The following is a 25,233-nucleotide window of genomic DNA, read 5'->3' as shown; positions in this document are numbered from 1 at the left end:
GAGTGACTGCCCTTGACATCAAGGCAGCATTCGACCAAGTATTGCATCAAGGAGTCCTAGCAAAACTGGAGTCAATGGGAATCTGGGGAAAACTCTCCGCTGGTCATACCTAGAGCAAAGGAAGATAATTGTGGTTGTTGGAGGTCAAGCATCTCAGCTCCAGGACATCACTGCAGGAGTTCTTCAGGGTAGTGTCCTAGGCCCAACCATCTTCAGCTGCTTCATCAATGACTTTCCTTCAGTCATAAGGTCAGAAGTGGGGATGTTCGCTGATGATTGCACAATATTCAGCACCATTCATGACTCCTCAAATACTGAAGCAGTCTGTGTAGAAGTGCAGCAAGACCTGGACAATATCCAGGCTTGGGCTGATTAGTGTCAAATAACATTCGCGCCACACAAGTGCCAGGCAATGACCATCTCCAACAAGAGAGAATCTAACCATCTCCCCTTGACATTCAATGGCATTACCATCGCTGAATCCCTCACTATCAACATCCTGGGGGGTTACCATTGACCAGAAACTGAACTGGAGTAGCCATATAAATACTATGGCTACAAGAGCAGGTCAGAGGTTAGGAATCCTGCAGTGAGTAACTTACCTCCCCTGACTCCCCAATGCCTGTCCACCATCGACAAGGTACAAGTCAGGAGTGTGATGGAATACTCTCCACTTGCCTGGATAGGTGCAGCTTCAACAACACTCAAGAAGCTAAACACCATCCAGAAAAAAGCAGCCCGCTTGATTGGCATCCAATCCACAAACATTCACTCCCTCCACCACCGACACACAGTGGCAGCAGTGTGTACCATCTACATGATGCACTGCAGCAACTCACCAAGACTCCTTAGACAGCATCTTCCAAACCTGTGACCTTTACCAACTCGAAGGACAAGGGCAGCACATGCATGGGAACACCACCATCTGCAAGTTCCCCTCCAAGCCACACACCATCTTAACTTGGAACTATATCGCCATTCTTTCACTGTCACTGGGTCAAAATCCTGGAACTCACTTCCTAACAGCACTGTGGGTGTATCTACCTCACCACCACCTTCTCAAGGGCAATTAGGGATGGGCAATAAATGCTATCCTAGCTAGCGATGCCCACATCCCGTGAATGAATAAAGAAAATCATAGATACGGCCATCTTTGATCATTTTCTTGTATCACACTCTGCCCACATCCCCATTCCCCATCCTAACTCTACCTCCTTCTGTATCTAATCTGGAAAAAAACTATTCCCCAATTCACATGCAACCACACTTTCAAAATCCCAACTTTCTATCCTTTAGACCTCTATTCAGCATGACACTTCTGCGGCTACCGATCTGCTCAACCGTACCCTCACCTCCACCTTCATTGCCCTAGTCCTCAATAAAATTATCCTCTCTCACCCTGGCCAGTTCCCCTGGTACAGTTGTCATCTCCACTCCCTTAAGTCTAAGGGAAGCAGAGTTGAATGGATCTGGCGAACAACTGGTTTAGCCATTCACTGTCAGATAAAGCACTATCGTTCCTTCTCTCTCTCATCTGAGAAAACTGCTCACTATTCCAGGATCATCCTGGAATGCAAAGAGAACCCCGGCTTCTCTTCATTACTGCAAACCAACTTCTTAAACCCGTCCCGTCCACCCTCACCTCCAATAATAAGTGTGAGGAGCTCATTTGTTTCTTTGTCACTCAGATTGAAACCATCCGCTCAGCTGCCTCTGCCACTTCCCTCCCTTCCACTAGCCCACCAGGCCAAACTTCCTCTAAAACTCCCCCCTGAGCTACCTTTTCTTTCTCTAGTTTCTCCCCTATCTACCATCATCCCCTCTCCAAGCTCATCTTATTCATAACACCCACCTGTGCCCTATTCCTACTAAACTGCTGAGCTCCAAACCATACCATGTGGCAGTGCCTCATCCAACAAACCACAACACAGTCAGAAACTGTGCTGCAGAGAAGCGACAAAAGCGGAAGGAGAGGGAAGAACCCTGCCTTGAGAACCCTCCTTCCGCAGAGCAACTCCTGTGGCTCCAGGATTGGCCTGCTGAGTCACCTGAGGACACACAAATCATGAAGCCTGGCAGGTGTCATCCTCATTTCGAGGGACTGACAACAACAACAAATGTGGTTCAGTGCCATATTTTGTGATGTCATGCCCTGTGAAGCACCTTGAGATGTTTTATGTTAAAGGTGCTATCTAAATACAAGATGTTTTTGATGAGACCAGAATTATGTGCAGTACACTAAGTGTGGTCTAACCAAAATTCTATGCTAATTTAACTTAACTTATCTGCTTTCCAAATGAATTCCTTTAGAAATGAACCCTGTGCTTTTGCATTTTGTATTTTTCTATTTCATGGTCTTGCTAACTTGTTCTACTTTTATTGATTTGTGTATCTGTACCCCAGATCCCTTTGTTCTTCTATCCTAGATAGCTTATTATTTCCCAAGGAATTGGTGGCCTCCTTATTCCTCCTACCAAAATGCAGCACCTCCCACTTAGCTATATTGAATTTATTTTGCCACTTACACATCCATTCTGCAAGTGTATTAATGTCATCTTGTATTTTCCTCAGTATAAGCTAACACCCTCCCTCAACCCCACCCCATTTGCTGCAGTTTGTGGCAGGGCCATCTCAGGTTATGTTGACAGAGGTCAAGGGCCACTTCTATCCATCGGACTATATCCATTACCAGGCAGGTCCTCCTGGAGAGTAGCAGAGCAAACTGGTAAAAGCAGGGTTCAGAAACAGAATGTCAGTAAAATATTGGCTTTGCTCTGCCAGCTGGTCTGGTTAAAGGCCGAGCCACACTGACCAGGAAATAGGTCCAAGCTGGCCCAGTGCTGTGGTACAGTGACCTCAGTACTGCTGGTTCATATGAAAAATCCTGATCACTGACCCTTTGAGTGTGAAGTGAGGACAGGATTGGGTTCAGCTGTGACACCTGCCACAGTTGAATAGTCCTTATCTGTGTGAGGCACTGGAAAATAGAATGGTGTCGATCATTACCTTCAAGAGCAATGGAGAGAGAGTGGTTTCCTTTCATCAGGGATTCTGTGCTGTCAGAACGAAACAGTTAAAAATGAACACATGCTGAAATCCATAAAGGAAGATAAAACCAAAAGGTTTTGTTTTAAAAATGAAAAGATACACAGGATTGAATGTAACAGGATTGTACTGTCACAAGCTGATAAGTGAAGTGTCAGCTGAACTCTTTGATTGACATTTAAAGCTACATAAGAAGTAGTAAATCAGTAATCGGCCTGCATCTGCAGCAACAACAGACTCTGCCACAATCTATTCATCCATGGCTTTCAGGTCAGATGAGCGCAGATTCTTCTCTGAAAGAAACCAGCTTCTTCACACACTCTTTGGCATAGTTCCCACAGGAGATTGTGCATCAGCTTCTGCTGGTATTCAGACACTATTGGAGGTCCATTATCACCCAGATAACAGACACCATCTTTACATTTACTTAATAAAATACTAGAAAACTTGAACCAATCTTTTTTTTTAGCTCAGTGTATTCAATACTTAAATAGAATGAATAGATCAGGAAAGTTTACTTCATGTCCACTCTCTGCTCTGTGTTCACCAAAAGATATGTATATCATCATGACAGGAAGACTCAATCAGTGAGGTGGCAGGAATTCTCCGAGCGTTAAAAACACAAACTACAGCTCTCCGATTGGCTGAGTGGAAAAAGCACTATATGGTGGGAACGTTTGAATTGATATCTTGATTAGGCCATAAATGGCTTCTCATTACCAGAGTATTATAGGAAGGGTATTAAAGGCAGGGAAAGGGGCCAGTGAAGATTTGCCATAAAGATCAGTTCCATTAATTTGTAAATCAGTAAGAAGAGGACAGAAACTGAGAATTATCAGTAGATCAGTGTTGTCCAACAGAAATCACTGATTAGTCTCATATGTGACAGTGCTTTAGTCACATGAACTAATTTTTGTATAATGTACCACACACGAAATGCAGAGAAATATACTTCCCAGCTTTTTGCTACAGAGCATCATAATTGCACAAGTACCATTAAAGTTTACACATCCATTCTGCAAGTTTATTGGCCTAGAAACATAGAAAGTTTATGGCACAGAAGGAGGCCCACCTGGTCCGTTGGGTCTGCACCAGCTGATAAACGAGCCATCCAGCCTAATCCTACTTTCCAGCGTTTTGTCGCAGTCCTCATCCATGTTAACTAACCCCTGCCCCACCATTTGTGGTGTTTTGAGCACAATTGTCCTGCTTAGACAGTAATCTCATTTTAAATGTGAGGTCAATATCCCAAGAAACTGCAGCTGAGAAAAGGGGCAGATATTCGGGCCCCACTTGAGGCAGGTATGGAGTTGACAGTGCCCGACAATACCAGTGTCGGCCATCATGCTAGTTTCCTCAGCCCGCTCCTGGCACTGGCCATTTTTGTTGAGGCGGGTGTAGGGCTGACAGGGCCCGCCCCCTTAAGGTGGGTAGCTGATTAGGCTGTCTTGTTAACAGCAATTAAAGGAGGATAGGCTTGGGTTGTTTTCGCTGGAGCAGAGAAGACTGAGGGGTGACCTGATCGAGGTGTGCAAGATTATGAGGGGCATGGACAGGGTGGATTGAGAGCAGCTGTTCCCCTTAGTTGAAGGGTCAGTTACTAGGGGACACAAGTTTAAAGTGAGGGGCAGGAGGTTTAAGGGGGATTTGAGGAAGAACTTTTTTACCCAGAGGGTGGTGACAGTCTGAAATGCACTGCCTGGGAGGGTGGTAGAGGCGAGTTGCCTCACATCCTTTAAAAAGTACCTGGCTGAGCACTTGGCACGTCATAACATTCAAGGCTATGGGACAAGTGCTGGCAAAAGGGATTAGGTAGACAGGTCAGGTGTCTTTAATGCATCGGTGCAGACTTGATGGGCCGAAGGGCCTCTTCTGCACTGTATTATTCTGTGATTCTGTGATTCTGAGGCTGACTGAAATTTTCCAGTCGGCCTCCAATTTCCCGAAACAGCGGGGGTAGCTTAACTGCCGAAGGGGGGCACACAGCAGCAGGTCGGGGGTGGGGGCAGCATTCAAAGGAGGCCTCGAGGCCCTCCCTGCCTGCCTAGTATTGAGAGAAGTCACAGGTCGCCCTGTATAGAGATTCCACCCCCACAGTGGTGGCCTGGTGAGAAAGCACCTCCATGTTGAAGTGCCCTCTCTGTTACTTACCATCCATTGCAGCCTGCTGTTCCTCTCAAGCTGCAAGGCCTCTGATTGACCTTCCAGCTTCGAGAGCCTGCCCACTGCCCTTAAATGGACAGGGACCCCATCTCCCTGCCAATTAACAGAGCACCTCCGTGAAAATCCCAAGGAGTGACTGTTTCCCCCTGGGGTGGGTTCAGGACCTGGAAAGAGTCATGCCTCCTGTTTCTCACCCACCCAAGACAGAATCCAGCCCAAAAATTGTGCTGGTCCACTGGCCAGTGGATGCTGCCCCTCCTCCTCCTCCCACCACCACCCGCTCCTCTGCGGCTACAGTCTGTGACTCACCATTATATCCAGTTCATGATCTACATGTGCCTGCGTGTTTGTGAAGGTTGGTAAAAATGGTGCAGGGTGCTGTGAGGTGTTGGATGGCTTTCCTGTATCCTATTGCACACTAAATGCTTGATTATTATAAATTCTTTATACTGGCGTACCTGTGGCAAGTGAAAATATTTTTCCCCTCTTGTCACCTTAAATGCCAGCTGTGGCTCAGTGTCAGAAGGTTGTAGGTTTGAGTCTCACAATTTAAGCACAAAAGCCTAGGCTGATCCCTCCAGTGCCAGTACTGAAGGAATGCTACACTGTTGGAAGTGCATTCTTTTGGATGAGATGTTAAACCAACACCCTGTTTGCCCTCTCAGGTGGATGTAAAAATAACTCAGCTATTGCCTCAATCTTTTCCCCTTTATACTTTTCTACTTTTTCTGTCTCTATCTGCTTGTGTGTTTATCGCGTAAGCATGCTCGTGCGGTTGCGTTGCGTATTCGTAGTCGTTAACCAGATTAGAGTTTCAGATTAACAAACTTCCACCTTTCATGTTTAAATCTAAGGAAACCTGTCTGATTTCTTTGCCGTACAACTGAACAGTGAACAAGGATTCCCTGAGGGGGAGCTAAAAAAACAGTGTTTCTAAAATTAAACCCTGTTATGGTTAAACCTGGCAAAGGCTGAGAGGGAACCCCTAGACCCCTTCTCATAACAATAGTGTAAAGAGTCTGAAAGGGTTAATGTTTGGGACAGTGAGAGTAACACCTCCCACTGTGATGATGATATAAGAAATCATATGTGTAATGGGCTTGTGGGAGAAGCAAGAAGCATCACGAGTAGCAGAAGCTAGACAGGCTTATGGAAAGTGTGATGGAAAGTCTATGTAAATATAATAAATTAGTTATTGTTTAGATTTACAAGACTCTGAGATCTCTGTAAACCAAGCTCAACCTAGTGTGACAGAAACCACACCTGCCAAAATGAGACATATTAATTTTGTCATATGGAACATGATTTTTGAACTGTTACTGGACATTGAACAAACTTGCTTAAAAAGACCACAGAACAGTGGCTGAAAACATGGCTCCACATTTGCATTCTAAAAAACTGGCATGGAGAGACAATGGGAGTACTCCCTGATTCAATACGCGAGATGGGTTTTGTCAATAGTGATGATCAAGAGACATTGAGCCAACATTCCATCCCCCCACTGCCCTTCCCCCCCACCGAGAGTGTCTGGTAAGCTTGGAGGAATCCACAAATCCCGCAGTCGAGGCTGCTCCAAACAAGGAGCTAGTCACATGAATAACCTGCTGGCGAACCTGGGGTTTTTTTGAATTGTGCCTGACACAGAACAGTTTTGGAAGAGACTGCAATTGAACTTCAAGACATGAGCACCTCTCTCTCTCTCTCTCTCATGCAAGATTCCAGGGACCCACAGAAGTAACTTAACTCTCAAGACAGAAGACCAGAGCAACAAGTTTGAAAGTGTGCACTGGGCCCCAGTAAGAACTGCAAGACTTAACTTCAATCAAAGACTTTATAGCCAACCCAAAACCAGTAACTGAATTTCCATCTACTACTTCAAACCTTCCCCCCCCCCACACAACTCTAATTCTTTCTCCTCCTCGGTCTCTATTTGTGTATGTGTTTATCGCGAATGCACGCTAGAGTAGTTGCGTTGCATATTGTTTTAGTAGTTTTAATTGAATTAGAGTTTTAAGGTTAATAAACTTACACCTTTCTTGTTTAAATCTGAGAAAACCTGTCTGGTTGATTTCTTTGCAATTACAATTAGAGAGCAGTGAGCAAGGACTCACTGAGGGGAAGCTAAAATCACTGTGTTTTAAAAGTTAAACCCTGTTACGGACAAACCAGGAAAAGGCTGAGAGAGGACCCCTAGACCTCTTTCTCACCTGGTCTTAACACTAGCAACAATATACAATAGGCAAGGAAATGGGGCACAGCTCCAGGTGAATGCGCTCAACATGATGTGCTAAATGGCCCCATTCTGTTTTGTAATATCTATTATTCTATGATCCATATAGATGAGCAAGTTCCCAGGTTCAATCCCTGAGCTGTGGTCAGTTATCTGATCGCAGTTGAGTGGCAATAGAGTGCTTCAATTAGACTCAGTGTTTTAATTAGACGGCGGTGAGTGCGGGGCGGGGGATGGGGGGGAGATCACCAATATTAACATTTCCAGGAGACCATCCAAAGGAATACCTCCCTGCCGTTTCCTACATTATAACAGTGACTACACTTCAAAATGTACTTCATTGGCTGTAAAGCGCTTTGAGATGTCCAGTGATCATGAAAGTGCTGTATAAATGCAAGTCCTTTGTTGTGGGGTGGGGAGGGGCGGGTTATGTATGTGAGGGTAGAATTGGATTTGTGTACATGCCCCAGTGTGAAAAATTTGTTGCTATTCACTGTCTACACTCACAAACGTATAATACACCACAAACACAAGAAATAGGAGCAGGAGTAGACCTTATGGCCCAGCGAGCCTGCTCCACCATTCAAAAAGATCATGGCTGATCGTAGGATTCAATTCCACTTTCCGCTCACTCGCCATACCCATTGATTCCCTGAGAGACCAAAATTCTGTCTATCCCAGCCTTAAATGTATTCAACGGTGGAGCATCCACAACCCTCTGGGGTAAGGAATTCCAAAGATTCACAATCCTTTGAGTGAAGTAATTGCTCCTCATCTCAGTTCTATATGATCGGCCCCTTATCCTGAGACTGTGCACCTGTGTTTTAGATTCCCCGACCAGCGTAAATAATCTCTCAGTGTCCACCCTATCCAGCATCTTTAGAAGCTTATATGTTTCAATTAGATCACCTCTCATTCTTCTAAACTGCAGAGAATATAGGCCCAATTTACTTAATCTCTCATCATAGACCAACCCCCTCATCCCAGGGACCAATCTAGTGAACCTTCGCTGCACTGCCTCCAATGCAAGTATATTTTATCTTAAATGTAAAGACCAAAACTGCACACAGCATTCCAGATGTGGTCTCACTAAAACCCTGTACAATCGTAGAAATACTTCTTTATTCCTGTACTCCAATCCCCTTGCAACAAAGGCCAACATGCCACTTGCCTTCCTCATTGCTTTTCGTATCTGCATGTTAACTTTCTGCGTTCCTTGTACAAGCACACCCAAGTCTCTTTGAACATGGACACTTACAAGTTGCACATCTTTCAAAAAATATTCTGCTTTTCTATTCTTATTACCAAAGTGTATAACTTCACACTCCCCTACATTATACTCGATCTGCCATCTTGTTGCCTACTCACTTAACCTGTCTATATCTCTTTGCAGCCTCTCTGTATCATCAGCAACTTAGATACATTACTCTCTGTCTCTTCATCTAAGTCATTAATATAGTGTAAATAGCTGAGGCCCCAGCCCAGACCCTTGTGGCACTACAATTTACTGCCTGCCATTTATGCCCACTCATTGCTTTCTGTCTGTTAACCAATCATCAATCCATATTACCAGCAACACCATGAACCCTTAACTAGTTTATTAACCTTTCATGTGGCACCTTATTGAATGCCTTTTGGAAATCCAAGTATACTACATCTACTGGTTCCCCTTTATCGACCCTACTAGTTACATCCTCAAAAAACTCCAATAAATTTGTCAAACAGGATTTTCCTTTAGTAAAAACTTGTTGACTTGTTCTAATCATACTGTGCTTTTCTAAGTGCATTGTTAAGACTTCCTTAATAATATATTCCAGCATCTTCCCAATGACTTATATTAGGTTAACTGGTCTGTAGTTCCCTATTTTTTCTCTTCCTCCTTTCTTGAAAAGCAGTGTAACATTTGCCAACTTCCAATCTGATGGGACCGTTCCCGAATCTAAGGAATTTTGGAAAATCATAGCGAGCGCATCCACTATCTCTGCAGCTATCTCTTTTAGAAGCCTAGGATGTAGACCATTGGGTCCTGGAGATTTGTCAGATTTTAGTCCCTTAAGTGTCTCCAATACTTTTTCTCTGCTGATATGAATTTCCTTAATTTCCTGACTCTCTTTAGCCCCTGGGTAACTGCCTATTTCTGGTATGCAACTTGTGTCTTCTACTGTGAAGACAGACACAAAATATTTGTTCAATGCCTCTGCCATTTCCTCAATCACCATGATAATTTCTTCTGTCTCTGCTTCCAAGAGACCAACGTTTACTTTAGCTACTCTCTTCCTTTTGATATAGTTATAAAAGTACTTACAATCTGCTTTTATGTTACTGGTTAGTTTCCTCTCATATTCTTTTTTTTCCCTTTTCCATCAACTTTTTGATGGCCCTTTGCTGGTTTCTAAAATATTGCCAATCTTCAGACTTGCTACTCTTTTTTTGCAACATTGTAAGCCTTTCTTTTAATCTAATACTATCCTTAAATTCCTGAGTGAGCCATGGATGGGTCTTCCTGGCTGTGTTTTTGTTTTTCAAAGGAATTTATTTTGTTGAACATTTTGAATTGTTTCTTTAAATGTTTCCTACTGTTCATACCTTTGAGTCTATTTACCCAATTTACCTTAGCCAGGATGTCTTACTACAGTTATACAGGTCCTTGGTAAGACCACATCTGGAGTATTGTGTGCAGTTTTGGTCTCCTTATCTGAGGAAGGATGTTCTTACCATGGAGAGAGTGCAAAGAAGATTTACTAGGCTGATTCCTGGGATGGCAGGATTGACATATGAGGAGAGTTTTTTTTTAGAGATACAGCACTGAAACAGGCCCTTCGGCCCACCGAGTCTGTGCCGACCATCAACCACCCATTTATACTAATCCTACACTAATCCCATATTCCCACCACATGCCCACCTGGCCCTATATTTCCCTACCACCTGCCTATTCTAGGAGCAATTTACAATGGCCAATTTACCTATCAACCTGCAAGTCTTTGGCATGTGGGAGGAAACCGGAGCACCCGGAGGAAACCCACGCAGACACGGGGAGAACTTGAAAACTCCACACAGGCAGTACCCAGAATTGAACCCGGGTCGCTGGAGCTGTGAGGCTGCGGTGCTAACCACTGCGCCACTGTGCTGCCCTAATTGGGTCGACTAGGCATATATTCACTCGAGTTTAGAAGAATGAGAGGGGATCTCATAGAAACCTATAAAATTCTAACAGGACCAGACAGGCTAGATGCAGGAAGGATGTTCCCGATGGCTGGGGAGTCCAGAACCAGGGGTCACAGTCTCAGGATACAGAGTAAGCCATTTAGAACCGAGATGTGGAGAAATTTCTTCACTCAGAGGGTGATGAACGTTTGGAATTCTCTACCTCAGAAGGCAGTGGAGGCAAAGTCATTAAATATATTCAAGAAGGAGATAGATATATTTCTTAATGCCAAAGGGATCAAGGGATATGGGGAGAAAGCGGGAACAGGATACTGAATTAGACGATCAGCCATGACCTTTTTTGAATGATGGAGAAGGCCTGAAGGGCTGAATGACCTACTCCTGCTCCTATTTTCTATGTTTTTATGTTTCTATATTCTCCCCTCATGCCTACGTACATGGCTTTGTTTAAGTTTAAGATTCTTGTTTGTGATTGGAGCCTGTTACTTTCAAAATTAAGATGGAATTCAATGGTATCATGATCACTGGCCACTTGAGTTCTAACAAGCAGGCATCCCTCATGTACTGGACCCCGGTGAGAATCAACACATCAGGAGAGGAGGTGAGACGCAAAGTACTGCAGTCTACCCAGATCCCTGCCCCATTTACTCCAAATTCCCACAACACCACATCTCAATCTCAGTCCACCTATCCCAGGAAAACTGGCTGGGGGGTTTCTTCAGAATTGTGCCCACTCTGCAGCCTTAACTTCATCAGGCACATGGGTTTCCAGCCATGTTACAGCCAAGTTGCAGTGGTGGAGTTGCAGCAGCTGAGAGAAAGTTCCACTCTCCACCACAGTCAAAAGGGACAAATGTAAAATTAAACAGTGAGATACCTCACTGGTATCTCAACCCTGTTGTTAGATTGAAGCTGGAATAGGACAGAGCTCTTACCTCCCTTGATTCTGGCCATAAAGTCTGTGAGAGAAAAATGTCTTTAACTGTTGTGAGATGCATTAGAGGATGGGAAGTCTACCAATTCCCTACCACTACCCACAGGCCAGTGACATTCACCTCTCCCTGCTCCCTGAAATCTCACCCATCAGGAGATCAATAAACCATGAAAATAGAAATCAGGACAATTAAATTCAGTTTCTCCTGAAACTCTTGTGCTGCATTGTGGGATAGTTTTGCTGTTTTGTGACCATACCTCACACTGTGGGATAATCCAGTCCCTGTGCGTTCGTGTTTCAAACTTTCCAAACTGAGCAAAGTGTTACACAGGTGAAGATTCACTTGATTACAAGGTATGGCCAAATTAATTATCCTGAGGCACAGGGCCTCTGTAGGCCCACAAAGCCAGGAAATGGGAAGTGACACTAAGCTGCCAAGGAGCAGCTAACATGATACCTCAGTCTCTTGAGGATTTGTATAGCACAAGCAACCTGCGATCTCGGCCCCCAGGTGTCACCTAGCAACAGAAGAATAGGTGCCCACAAGGACTGCCTGTGATGCACTGACTGTGGGTAGGGGATGATATGGTGGGAGATCCAAAACAGCTATAGGTGGTCTCTGTGAGAAGCAGCGAGAAGGAAATGCAGTTGACTAAAGTCAGAACCATGGGAAAAAAAGCCTTTAAAAAGCCATTCCTAACTGCAGAATCATTGAATCAGAATCATAGAAATTTACAGCACAGAAGGAGGCCATTTCGCCCATCATGTTCATGCCAGCAGACAAGGAGCCATCCCACCTATCCCAGTTTCCAGCTCTTGGTGCGTAACCTTGTAGGTTATAGCACTTCAAGTGCATATCCAAGTATTTTTTAAATGTGATGAGGGTTTTTGCCTCTACCACCCTCTCAGGCAGTGAGTTCCAGTACCCCACCACCCTCTGGTGAAAAGATTTCCCCTCGAATCTCCTCTAAACCTCCTACCTCTCACCTCCAACCAAGGGGAATAAGACCTTCCTATCCACTCTAACTAGATCCTTCATAATTTTATACACTTCAGTTAGGTCTCCCCTCAACCTCCTCTGTTCTAAAGTAAATAACCACAGTCTATCCAATTTTTCCCCATAACTAAAATTCTCCAGTCCAGGCAACATCCTCGTAAATCTTCTCTGTACCCTCTCTCGGACATCTTTCAGATCTTTCCTGTCGTGTGATGACCAGAACTGCATGCTGTGGCTTAACTAGTGTTTTATACAGTTCCAGAATAACCTCGCAGCTCTTATATTCTATGCTTCAGCTAATAGGTCAAATATCTCATATGCCTTCTTGACCCCCTTATTTTCCTATCCAGCCACCTTCAGGGATCTGTGAACATGCACTCCAAGGTCCCTCTGTTCTTCTTAGTATCTGATTATTTATTGTGTATTCCCTTGCCTTGTTAGCCTTCCCCAAATGCATTACCTCACACTTCTCCGGATTGAACTACATTTGCCACTGTTCCGCCCACCTGACTAGTCCATTGAAATCTACCTGCAGGATACAGCTTTCTTCTTCATTGTCAACCACGTGGCCAATTTTTGTATCGTTTGCAAACCTTTCTAAAATCTGCCCTAATCCAATCTGTGCTCTAGTTTTTGTACTGACATCTCCCTCTTTCTGGTTGGATTTTAAACTGCATCATATTGTGGTCATTACTCCCAACGTGCTCACCCACATTCAGCTCAGCGACCTGATCTGTTTCATTATTCGTTACCAAATCTAGTGACACCTTGGAGGTCAACTAACATAATACTTGAGGGAGGAGTCCTGTTCTCATTTTAGGAATTCCATTCCCTTTACTCCATTTATTCTCTCTCTGTCCTCACTGAAAAGTAGATAATTAACATTTCCTAGACCAATAATTTGGTTATTCCTACTAATCTCTCTCTGATCTGACTGTAGATTTCCTCTTCCATTTCCCTCCTACAATTTGGAGGTCTGCAATACACCTTGCTGATATAAAAAAATTATTTTTTAAAAGCAGAGCAAACATTCAAACGGCATTGTGTAAATGAAAGCCTTATTTTTGGATAACTTTGACTTGAGCTGATTGTGTATGATGGGCGATATTGGATCATCCACCGGTTGTAAAGCACACCAGATCGTCATTTCAATGGAGCAGGACATACAAACAAACATTCCCACTTACCCACTATAACCTTTCACCCCCTTGCTTATCATGAATCTATCTACCTCTGCCTTAAAAATATTCAAAGACTCTGCTTCCACCACCTTTTGAGGAAAAGAGTTCCAAAGACTCACGACCCTCTGTGAGAAAATATTTCTCCTCATTTCGGTCTTAAATGGGCAACCCCTTATTCTTAAACAGTGACCCCTAGTTCTGTATTCACAAGGAGTACACTTCCAGAACTCGCAGGGAAACCTGGGCCTCTCTTGCCCCAAGCATCCTTTCCTCCCCCCACCACAATTTCCCAGCCACCCAATGCACTTACCTGGCTTCTGTTGGAGGGTAGGCATGGTGGCTACCCCTGCTGGTTCCTGGCAATGGACTCCAGCCATGCTTGACCTAATCTTGCCTGCCAGCCTCTGCATCATTCCCACTGGGTTCAGGTGGGAGCCAAGCCTGGAGTATGTTGTATGATTGCCTTTAAGAGTGATGTCCCCTTAAGATTTCAGTATGCTAAAGAGCTAAGTACCAGGATGTAGTCATCTGACTATAAGCCATAGTCAATCTGTAACTAACACCCAAAAGAAGGTTCTGTAAATAGTTTGCTCTGTACTATACTTACTAGTTTAGCTGGTAATAAACCTGTTTGAGATCTTCAGCAAACTGGACTCCATGCATCTCATTTATGTTGCATCAGACAATATAAAGAACTAATTATATGGTGGCAGCGGTGGTGAAGAGACAAAGTCTAAATTGAAGACCACGGGTAAAACAGCTGTGAAAACGACCCTTCCTACAGCCAAAAGAGAACAACAGAAATACTGGCCCAAACAGTGGAAAGAAAAAAGATCTTACCTCTAGCTGTGGAAGACAAAGCACAGAACGACAGGCTGCAAGTAAATTCCTGCAATTGGGTGAGTCATTGTGCCAATGGTCAAGGGATATGGGTTTAAAAAAAGCAAGCTTTGAAGTGCTTTTTTACAAAGGCTTCACAAAAGAAAAGTGCTGCGAAGACCCAATTCCTCCCCCAGGCTGATCGAGGTTGACGCCATTACAGGAGGTGTTCAATAACAAAAAGCGCAGGAAGCTTACAAACACTGCAGATTCTCCATTCACACAGCCAACATTTAAAAAATTCATGACACCACTCAAGCATGAAGAAGAGCTCCCATTCATGCAGCCACAGCTAACAAAAACAATAAACTGCATTAGGAACAGAAACAAACTCTAGCAAAAAAGCAATTGAACTGCCTATTGAACAGCTGTGTAAAAAGACAAGCTTAAGTGTGGAAAGTAAGGTAAAAAGAGAACACTATCAAACACCTTCTCCTCTCCATCAAGCAGCTAATCTAAACAACAGAGAATTTCTTAAAGGGGAAACAGTGCAGAGTGAATATAACAAAGTTGAATAAAGACCAGAAAGCAAAATAACAGCAGAAAGATGAATACCAAGTTTCCCACCATGAACCGGAAGGCCATTGAAATCCTATCCGAATTCAAACTTTAAACAAAGAATGCAGTTATGCTTCACAGAAAGATCCTGCAAAGATACGAAAGTGCTAGAAGATCAGCTCTGATTAAAAATGAAGTTTAGAATTCACTGCCTGGAACTGCTGTCCTCCAGGCAACAGCTACAGGGATCAATAGATCAGTTCATCAGTAAGGGTAATGAATGTGATTTTTCAGAAAATGAGCTGTCAGAGTGACTAATGGAGCTGGTGATTGTCTCATCACCCATTGAAGCATTTCAGAAAGACCTCTTGGGTAAAAGAAAATTCACAGCATTGATGTGCTTCTAGAACAGGAAGGAAATACAAAAGCCACTGTAGCTGGATAACAGCATCTGCAAGCACGAGCTGCAGCCAACAGTATCAGCATGATAACCAGGTTGCAAAAAGCAAGCAAAATGTGTGGTTTGTCCCACTCAGTGCAAAGTTGTCCTGCATTCCAAGACCTATGCAAGACGTGCAGTGCAAAAGGACACTGGGCCAGCCTATGCAAGAAATCTGGTTCCAAAGACACAGCCAGAGGTCACAATAAGACACAAACGAACAAATGACAGATGCAGCAACAAGGCAACAGCAGCGAGGAGAAGCTTAGAGACCTGCGTAAACGCAAGCCAATACACAAAGTCCACAGCGAAATAGACCTGAGACAAGACTCAGAGCAGTGAAATTTTCAGCCATAAGACCAGAAGGCGTTTCACATTGTGAAGCTGACACATCACGTTGATAAAGTCAAACAATTGGAAGCTTTTGCTACCATTAACATCACGTGCCCAAAGAAAGTTGGCAAACACACACTCAGGGTTAAGATTGACACCAGGGCTAGTGCAAATATCCTACCAGTCCGAATCCTGAAGGATATGTACCAGAGTCATTGGAAATCAATGGTACAACCGACAACTGCAAAGTTATCTGCATACAATGGGTCACCCATCCCTTGCAGTGGCAAACTAACAATGCATTGCACGATGACAAGTTGGCATGGAAACCACAAGTGGACCAGCAATGGCAGAATTACCAGTGTGTAAGGACCTCAACATCATAACTATCCATGAAATCACCAAGGTACCCATTACAGCAGGAGAGACCAAGGATACCTGCATTGAGTCAGTCCAGGGCTTACAACAAATGTACCTGAACAGGGCTGACATCATAGGAGACTTGGAGAGTATCAGCCCCTTCTCAGAGATGACACACCAAGAGAATGAGGATCCAAACTCAGATGGTGAAAGTTCTTTGTCAACAGGCAGTGTTTCTTCATGCTCCAGCGATTCAGAAGAAGAGATTGACGTTGTAACTACTGAGAAGCAAAGGCTAGCAGTGGGGAGCATTGCCAAGGGGAAATCTCCAAGGACCGGAACCCGCTTGCAGATTCTGCCAGCATCAAACGGTGCAGTCTGGAAATCCAGCAACAACACAACTATGCTGCGCCTTCACTTCTGCTCTCTAGAGAACCGCCAGCATCACAACGAGCCAGAATGGATAGGTAACTCCATGAGGCCAAGTCCTCCTCCCCCAACAAATCCTCGACCTTGAGCCCCAAGCCTTCAGACATGGATGATGAGGAGAGGCAAAGGACATTCAATGTCCTGAAGAGGCAGAGGAGGAATGAGTTGAAGAAATGTCTATTGGCTCTTTGAGATGAGATGCCGGAACTTTCCAAGAATGACAAGGCCTCAAAAGTGGTCATCTTGAGAAAGGCAACAGAGCATATTAGCAAGCTGAAGGTAGAGCAACAGAAACTGAATGCAGAGAGGGAGAAACTTCAGAAAAAAACAATTCCCCAAGCAAGAGATGTCACACCATGAGACTTTCGAGTCATAGAGTGATACAGCACTGAAACAGGCCCTTTGGCCCACTGAGTCTGTGCTGATCATCAACCACCCATTTATACTAACCTTAATGAGCCGCATGGAAGATGGCAGGATCCCCAAAGACACATTGTACAGCGAGCTCGCCACTGGTATCAGACCCACCGGCCGTCCATGTCTCCGTTATAAAGACGTCTGCAAACGCGACATGAAATCGTGTGACATTGATCACAAGTCGTGGGAGTCAGTTGCCAGCATTCGCCAGAGCTGGCGGGCAGCCATAAAGACAGGGCTAAATTGTGGCGAGTCGAAGAGACTTAGTAGTTGGCAGGAAAAAAGACAGAGGTGCAAGGGGAGAGCCAACTGTGCAACAGCCCCAACAAACAAATTTCTCTGCAGCACCTGTGGAAGAGCCTGTCACTCCAGAATTGGCCTTTATAGCCACTCCAGGCGCTGCTTCACAAACCACTGACCACCTCCAGGCGCGTATCCATTGTCTCTCGAGATAAGGAGGCCCAAAAGAAAAAAGAAAAGAAATCCCATTTCCCTCTCATATCCTCACAATTCTCCTACCTACAATAGGAGCAATTTATAATGGCCAATTTACCTGTCAACCTGCAAGTCTTTAGCATGTGGGAGGAAACTGGAGCACCTGGAGGAAGCCACATAGTCACAGGGAGAACTTGCAAACTCCATACAGGCAGTACCCAGAACTGAACCCAGGTCACTGGAGCTGTGGTGCTAACCACTGCGCTACTGTGCCACCCTTTAACACCCTTTACGATCTATGGACTTTTAAGCCTCCGCACTTGTAAATTTCACAATCCCTATCCTTATACCTGTAAATATTATAGTCTCTACCCTGTATAACTAATTTTGATGCTATATAATTGTATGTGTTTTTATTTTTAGCATACGAGACTTATCTTTGGAAAGAAAGGGGCTGTTGTATGATTCCCTTTAAGAGTGATGTCCCTTTAAGATATCAGTACGCTAATGAGCTAAGTACCAGGATGTAGTCATGTGACTATAAGCCATAGTCACTCTGTAACTGTCACACCCAGAAGAAGATTCTGTAAATAGTTTGCTCTGTACTGTATATAATAGTTTAGCTGTTAATATACCTGTTTGAAATCTTCAGCAAACTAGATTTCACAAATCTCATTTATGTTGTATTAGACAACATAAAGAATCCATTACAGAGTATGGTAATGAGTCCTGAGGGTGGAAGGAGGTGGTAGGTGAAATGGTTGGGTTCTCATTGTGGTGAGTCGGGATGAGCCTCTGCTCCCCCCATTGGCCCCATGTTAAATTCAGAGCTATAACATCTGAGTTATTAGTTCAGCAACATAACTACTACATTACTTGGCCCTACTACTACTCTAGGATAAATTATATTTGGGCCCTGTTGCCATTTTAGGTGCATTCATCTCTGCTACAATCATTTCAGCTGTTTCTGCTACGCACCCAGCCTGATTAACTAGGTTTATTGCATCATCTACAGATATGAACAGCAATGCAAAGTATCAGTTGAGCACATCAGCCATATCTTTAACTTTGGTTGTAAGCTGTCCTTACAAATTCCTCAAAGCTCCCATTACGCTCATCTGAGGAGGGGTCGAATGGCTCCTCTCTTTTCCCTCTCCTTTGACCACAATAGGTTTATTTCTTTTTAAGTGGATGTACTTGCCAATTCAGTGAGTGTTTAACTGTTTACGCGCCATGATCATAAACGAGCCAATCGGACAGGTTTTCTCAAGTACAAAGAAAGAGGTTAAATTTATTGTACTTAAACTGATCTAAGTAAAATAATATAAATATGCTCCAACTTTAACACACACGCACACACAAATAGGTTACAGAGTGGGGAAGGATAGATTGATCGATTTAGAGTCCAGAGAAATAAAAGGGGTATACAGTCTGTGGAGGTTGATGACTCAGCTGGCTTCAGGCTGAATTCGGTGGCCATGCGACTTTCCTTTGGTGGTCCTGAGGCTTCCTGTTTGAAGACGTGGATGGATAATTTGGTGGTTCTCTGGGAGGCAGCAATGTAGCTAATGTCCTTCAAGAGGATCTCTGTCTGTTCTTTCTGGAACTTTCTCCCAAAACCACTCAGTAGCTCCACCCTCAGGCTTAGGTCATTCAGCACAGTAAACAGACTAACACAATCAAACACAGATCAATTAAACCACTGAACACTACAGTCTGCAGCAGGGGATATGCCTCAGTGGCTACAGTCAGCAGGCAGAGTTCGAAGCTTGCAAGGTTTGAGTGGTTCATCTCCACCAGTTTATTATTCAGGTTTCCAGCTGATGGATTTAAAAAAATCGTCATTCGACAGCAAGTTTTTGGGACATGCTCCAATCCAATCCTTGACTGTTCTCTGATGTCTAGCATAGCTGGAAGAAGCCTTGCCCTGACTTGTAATCAACCACTGTTCTTTTCTTTAATGCCTAGTGCTGCTTTCAGTCATTCTCTGCTGCTTTTTATACTTTCCCCACCGCAAAACAGAAGGCTTCTTTCCCTTGCTGAAGATAGCATCAGCCTCTGTCAAATTACTTCACAGGCTGGTGAATGTGAAGATGTGACATGGGTTTAAACTAAAGATATACATGGTTGAGACTTATTAACATATTACGAAGCTGCTTTGCAGACAGTAATCTGCCTATTGGCAATGTAGTGAAGGTTCATTGTCTCCCTACATTATGGTCAGCTGTAACCATAGCAACATAAACACATTTGTACTGGCCTCATACAGTCATCTTCATCCACCTTCTCTCTTTGGCCACCCCCATACAGTTGCCTAGTTCCACACAGACAGCATCCAATCCAAAGGGGTTCTTTTACTCTGGGCCCATGACATTCCCACATTCCCAAAGCTGTCCAGCAGTGAGGTTTTCTTCTCCTCATGTTTGGGTCTCTTGTGGACTCATTGATAAAAATTGATTGCTCTGATTAGTCAACGATTCCCTTATCATAGTGTCACATGACTACCAGAATGGTGGACGGAAAACTAAGAGAATCTTGGTCTTTCTTTGTCTAGTAATTCCTAGCTTCCCATGTAACATTAGAAAGGCAATGAGAATAACTGAAAAACTCAACAGCTTTATAGGTGCTTGAACTTCCTCATGGAATTTGGTGTAAAAAGGACATAATCTGAAGGGCAAATGTTAAAATTATCACAAGACCTGGTTATACCAGAGTCCCTCCCTCCCTGCCTGGCAACCTCTCTCTTGATTGTGGGACCAGTGTGTTATCATGCTGTGCAAATGAGAAATATAGGAACAGGAGTGGGTCATTCAGCCCCTCGAGCCTTCTCCGCCATTCACTCAGATCTTGGCTGATCTGTACCTCCACCCAGTTTATCACCTTTGCTCGATATCACCTGATACCCTTACCCAACTAAAATCTAACGATCTTGAGGTGAACACATCACACAAGGCAATTCTAGTCATTTGTACCCCTGTGATTCAGGGCACTGGGGAAATCTCCCACATTTGATTTTTAAGTGGCCAGCTGTCCTACAACAACTGATCACAGAGAGATTAATGAATTACTGTAGGGAAACCATAACATTTAAAACTGGGCAATTTTTGAAACATCTTTACAAAACTTTGGACAGAACAGCTGGCTCACTGTCTTGGTTATAGCACTTATCACAGCGCATGCCCCAGCAACACTGAATGACACGGGCACCGGTTCAAATATATAAATACTGTGGTTCTAGAAAGTGGACAGGCATTAGGGGCACAGGTGGGCAGATACCTTTCCCCATCACCCTTCTGCCAGTTGCCTGATACCAGAATAGCTCCGACCCTAGAGTATGCAGGAAGTATTTCATTTTGTTCTAAACAAGGGCAGTAGATGCATCATAACCTCCAAGTTCTGCTCCAAGTAACACACTATCATAAAATGGGAAAATAGAATAATTCTTTCATGTTGCTAGATCATAACCTTGGAAATCTCTTTTTAACAAGGTGTAAGCTTTGGCTCAGTGGTAATATCCTTGCCTCTGAATCTGAAAGCTGTGGGTTCAAGTACTATTTGAGCTACTTGAGTTCATAAGCTAGGTTAATACATCAGTACAATTCTGAGGGAGTGCTCCACTATCAGTAGAGTTATTGTGGCACGGAATGAGACCATTCGGTCTATGCTGGCTCTCCATAAAGTAATCCAGTCAGTCCTGATCCCTGTAGTTTATTTCCTTCAAGTGCCCATCCAATTTCCTTTTGAAATCATTTATTGATTCAAAGTAATTCATGACAACGCTACTTCATCGGAGAACGTCATCAGGATGCGCCGCGGTGCGCACATGCGCAGACGGTTTCATGCCCCTTGCGCATGCGCTGCGGTCCAACCTGCCGGTAAGGTTGTGCGCATGCGCAGATGACGTCATCGCGTTATTTCGTCTTCCTCCCGACGCGCCAGTTTGGCCTCTGCGCATGCGTCAAAGCTTCGGCGCGACTTTTTGAAAGTGGAAGGAGCGGAGGTTTCGTCGGGCATCTTATCTGAATTATTTATTCGTTTTGGAGACTTGCTTCATTTTTATTTGACACAGGAGATTGTTCCAAGGTAAGTTGCTCTGCCTTTGTAAGTTGCTCTGAAAACATTTCCATTGGCTGGGCCACCGCATGTTCTCCAGTCCCTGTTGTGAGTTGCTCTGAAAACATTTCCATTGTCTGGGCCACCGCATGTTCTCCAGTCCCTGTTGTGAGTTGCTCTGAAAACATTTCCATTGTCTGGGCCACCGCATGTTCTCCAGTCCCTGTTGTGAGTTGCTCTGAAAACATTTCCATTGTCTGGGCCACCGCAGGTAGCAGGATGAAGGCACAGTGACTGTGATTTCTGGCGCCAAACAGTACACACTGCAGATACATGATGGCCAGGCTACCTGCAGCTGCATCTTCTCCATTCAGACTTTGTTGCCCTGCAAACATGCTGTTGTTGTGCAGAGGCATCTGGGTCTGCCTTTGGACAGGCTCGCCCCCAATTGTCGCTGGCGTGCATCTCAGACACCAACGACGACAGGCATGGCTGCTGCCATTGTGATTACAGAGGAACAGCCAAGGCCCCTCAGCCACAATGAAAAATACCGCTTGCTTTCAGATCAATTGTACCAGCTGCAACAGGCCGTTCTGCAGAGTGGAACGGCAGCATTCATGAGGAGACTGGACTGGCTGCGGCAACAGACTCTCCGCTGGCAGCAAGGACTGGCTGATGAGATGGAGCCATTTACTATGCCCAACAATTACCCGGAAGCACCTTCGGATGGAGGTGGCCGCGCGCTGGACATCAGTCACATGTCACAAACCCTGGATCCTGAGCGTCTCACCCCCTGGCCTAATGATCTGATGGACCATACATATGCCTACCTGTTCAAATCTCCACTTCCCCTACCTGCGGTACCCTCTCCTTGCTGCTCAGTTACACAGTCACCTGCTCCTACACCCATCAGGGCAGTGCACATGGACACACAGTTACCTGCTCCTACACCCATCAGGGCAGTGCACATGGACACACAGTTACCTGCTCCTACACCCATCAGGGCAGTGCACATGGACACACAGCCACCTGTTACCCCATCCGACGTTGAAACAACCATGCAGAGCCTTGTGAGACTCCGCAATTGCCAGTTGCTGCCTGTCAAGCAGAGAGGGCGTCCAAAGGGGTCAAGCACTTGGGGAACATTCAGCAAGAAGAGACTGAGCACTAAAAGAAACAAGCATGCCGTGTCCAGTGGTAGCAGAAATGTGAATGCTCTTGCTGTGAACACAACTGGTGATAGTAGTAGGCAGGATTAAATGGGAATGGATGGAAAGACGCACGAGTAACATAACCACTGGCAGGGAACTGCTGGGCTAAATGGCCAGCTTTATGTTCATAGCCCAAAAGAAATGTGCTTCTTTTCCAGCACCCTCACATCATTCATGTTTTCCCTGAGAGCAGCATTGAACCATCACGAGATAGGGGCAGTAACATCATCCTGCCTCCTACAGCTGAGGTGGGTACTAAGTGATTCATTGGCAGTGTTATCAGTACATGCCTTTACCGCAGAACACAAAGCATGCTCAACAGTAATTTCATTGGAGGGAGGGAAGCTCTGACACTGATGTTCTTTCCTTATTTTCTTTCATGTAAAACGTGCCCTTGAGAAAACAATCCTTGACACTTAAGGACGGCATTCAAGCAAAGGAGGCAGTGCAGGAGAGGACGCAAGGATGTGCTGATTCCTGCATCTGAGGTGGGTAATAAGTGCTTCATTGGCGACGTTATCAATTGGTGCCTTCACTGCAGAACTTAAAAAGGTATGCGCAACAGTAATTTCAGTGGATGGAGGGAGGCAAGCTCTGACTCTGATTTGCTTTATTTCTTTTCATGTAAAACATGCCGTCGAGAAAACAATCATTGAGACTTAAGGTCAGCATTCAAGCAACGAAGGCAACTTGCTGCGGAGCTCATCACGATGTGGAAAGGAACATTGCATTTATGGATGAATTGGGAATGCACATTGGGATGCGCTTGGGGAACATTCACCAAGAATAGACTGAGCTCAGACTCTTGTGACTTTGCCTTCTTCACATGGACAATACAGTAGTGGAATAGAGAGCCAAGCGTTCATTCACCACAAGGCTCTCCAGGAACAATCTCTTCAGCTGTGCATAGCAGAGAATCGGCCTGTCTGTCTAACGGGAATGCTGGACACAACACTCATGTATCCATGCACAGCAGTTCCTCGGATACTTAATGAACTTAATAAAACTTTTCAATAATTAAATCCAGAATTGTTGAGGTTTTGTTTTGCATGCTATTTCCCCGACTTTGCAACTGCACTTCAGATATTCAACTATGGTGGGGGGGCAGAGGGAGGGGTGTTTGAAGAGGGGGAGGGGTGGGGAGTGCGGGGAGGGGTGGGGAGAGGGAGCATGCAAAATGCAGGGACCAAACAGTTGCAATGCCTGAAGTACTGAGGAGAAGTAGAGAAAGCAACTGGGTAGGGGAGAAAGCAACTGGATTGGGCATCCGCAGCTGGAGGGAACGGCTGAACGGAGAGGGCCGGAAGCGAGAGGCCGTAGAGAGCCGCGGGGAGCGAGCGTGCGAAGACCTTGGTGTCACCGGGTCCAGGGACTGGCCAGTAAGTCTTTTGCTGTTGTGTTTATGGCGCATGCACAGAAAAAGGCACTCCTCTTCCATTCCGCTGCTCCCCCCCCCCACTCTCTCCCCTTCCTCCCTCTCCCCCCAGCTCTCCCCCTCCCCCCTTCCTTACCCCTCCCTCTCCCTCTTTCACCCCCCCTCCCTCTTTCTCTCCCTCTTTCTCCCCCCTCCCTCTCCCTCTTTCTCCCCCCCTCCCTCTCCCTCTTTCTCCCCCCCTCCCTCTCCCTCTTTCTCCCCCCTCCCTTCCCTCTTTCTCCTCCTCTCTCTCCCCCCCTCCCTCTCTCTCCCCCCTCCCTCTCTCTCCCCCCTCCCTCTTTCTCCCCCCTCCCCCTCCCTCTTTCTCCCCCCTCCCCCTCCCTCTTTCTCCCCCCTCTCCCTCTTTCTCTCCCTCTTTCTCCCCCCCTCTTTCTCTCCCTCTTTCTCCCCCCTCCCTCTCCCTCTTTCTCCCCCCCTCCCTCTCCCTCTTTCTCCCCCCCCTCCCTCTCCCTCTTTCTCCCCCCCCCTCCCCGGCACCGCTACCGCTGGTCTCCCCGCACTGCTCTCCCCGGCCCCCGCGCTGATCTCCCCGGCCCCCGCGCTGCTCTCCACGGCCCCCGCGCTGCCTTTCCCGGCCCCCGCGCTGATCTCCCCGGCCCGCTCCACTCTCTCACTCCGGCCATTGTATTCTGCCACGTGTTTGTTAGGTTTCATCTCTGTGATTTTTTGAATAGCGCCATCTTTAGTCCTGGCAGCTGCTACAGTCGTAGGCTGTGACGTTTTCGTGGCACATGCTGTATCTGCGCATGTGCCAAAACAGCGCCACCTACCGGTCGCGTTGTCAACAATTGCGGTCTTATTGATTCCACATCCACCACCCTCATGGGCAGTGAGTTCAAGGTCATTACCACTCACTGCATAAAGAAGTTTTTCCTCAAATTCCCACTGCATCTCTTGCCCAAGATCTTCAATCTGTGTTTCCTAGTCCTTGTACCATCAGCTAATGGAAACAGGTTTTCCTTGTCTAACTTAATTAAGCCTGTCATAATCTTGTACACCTTGTTACGGTCAAGTGAGGAGGGATCAAAG

This window comes from Heterodontus francisci, chromosome 33, assembly GCF_036365525.1.
Source record: "Heterodontus francisci isolate sHetFra1 chromosome 33, sHetFra1.hap1, whole genome shotgun sequence".
NCBI lineage: Eukaryota > Metazoa > Chordata > Chondrichthyes > Heterodontiformes > Heterodontidae > Heterodontus > Heterodontus francisci.
This window is presented reverse-complemented; position numbering follows the sequence as displayed.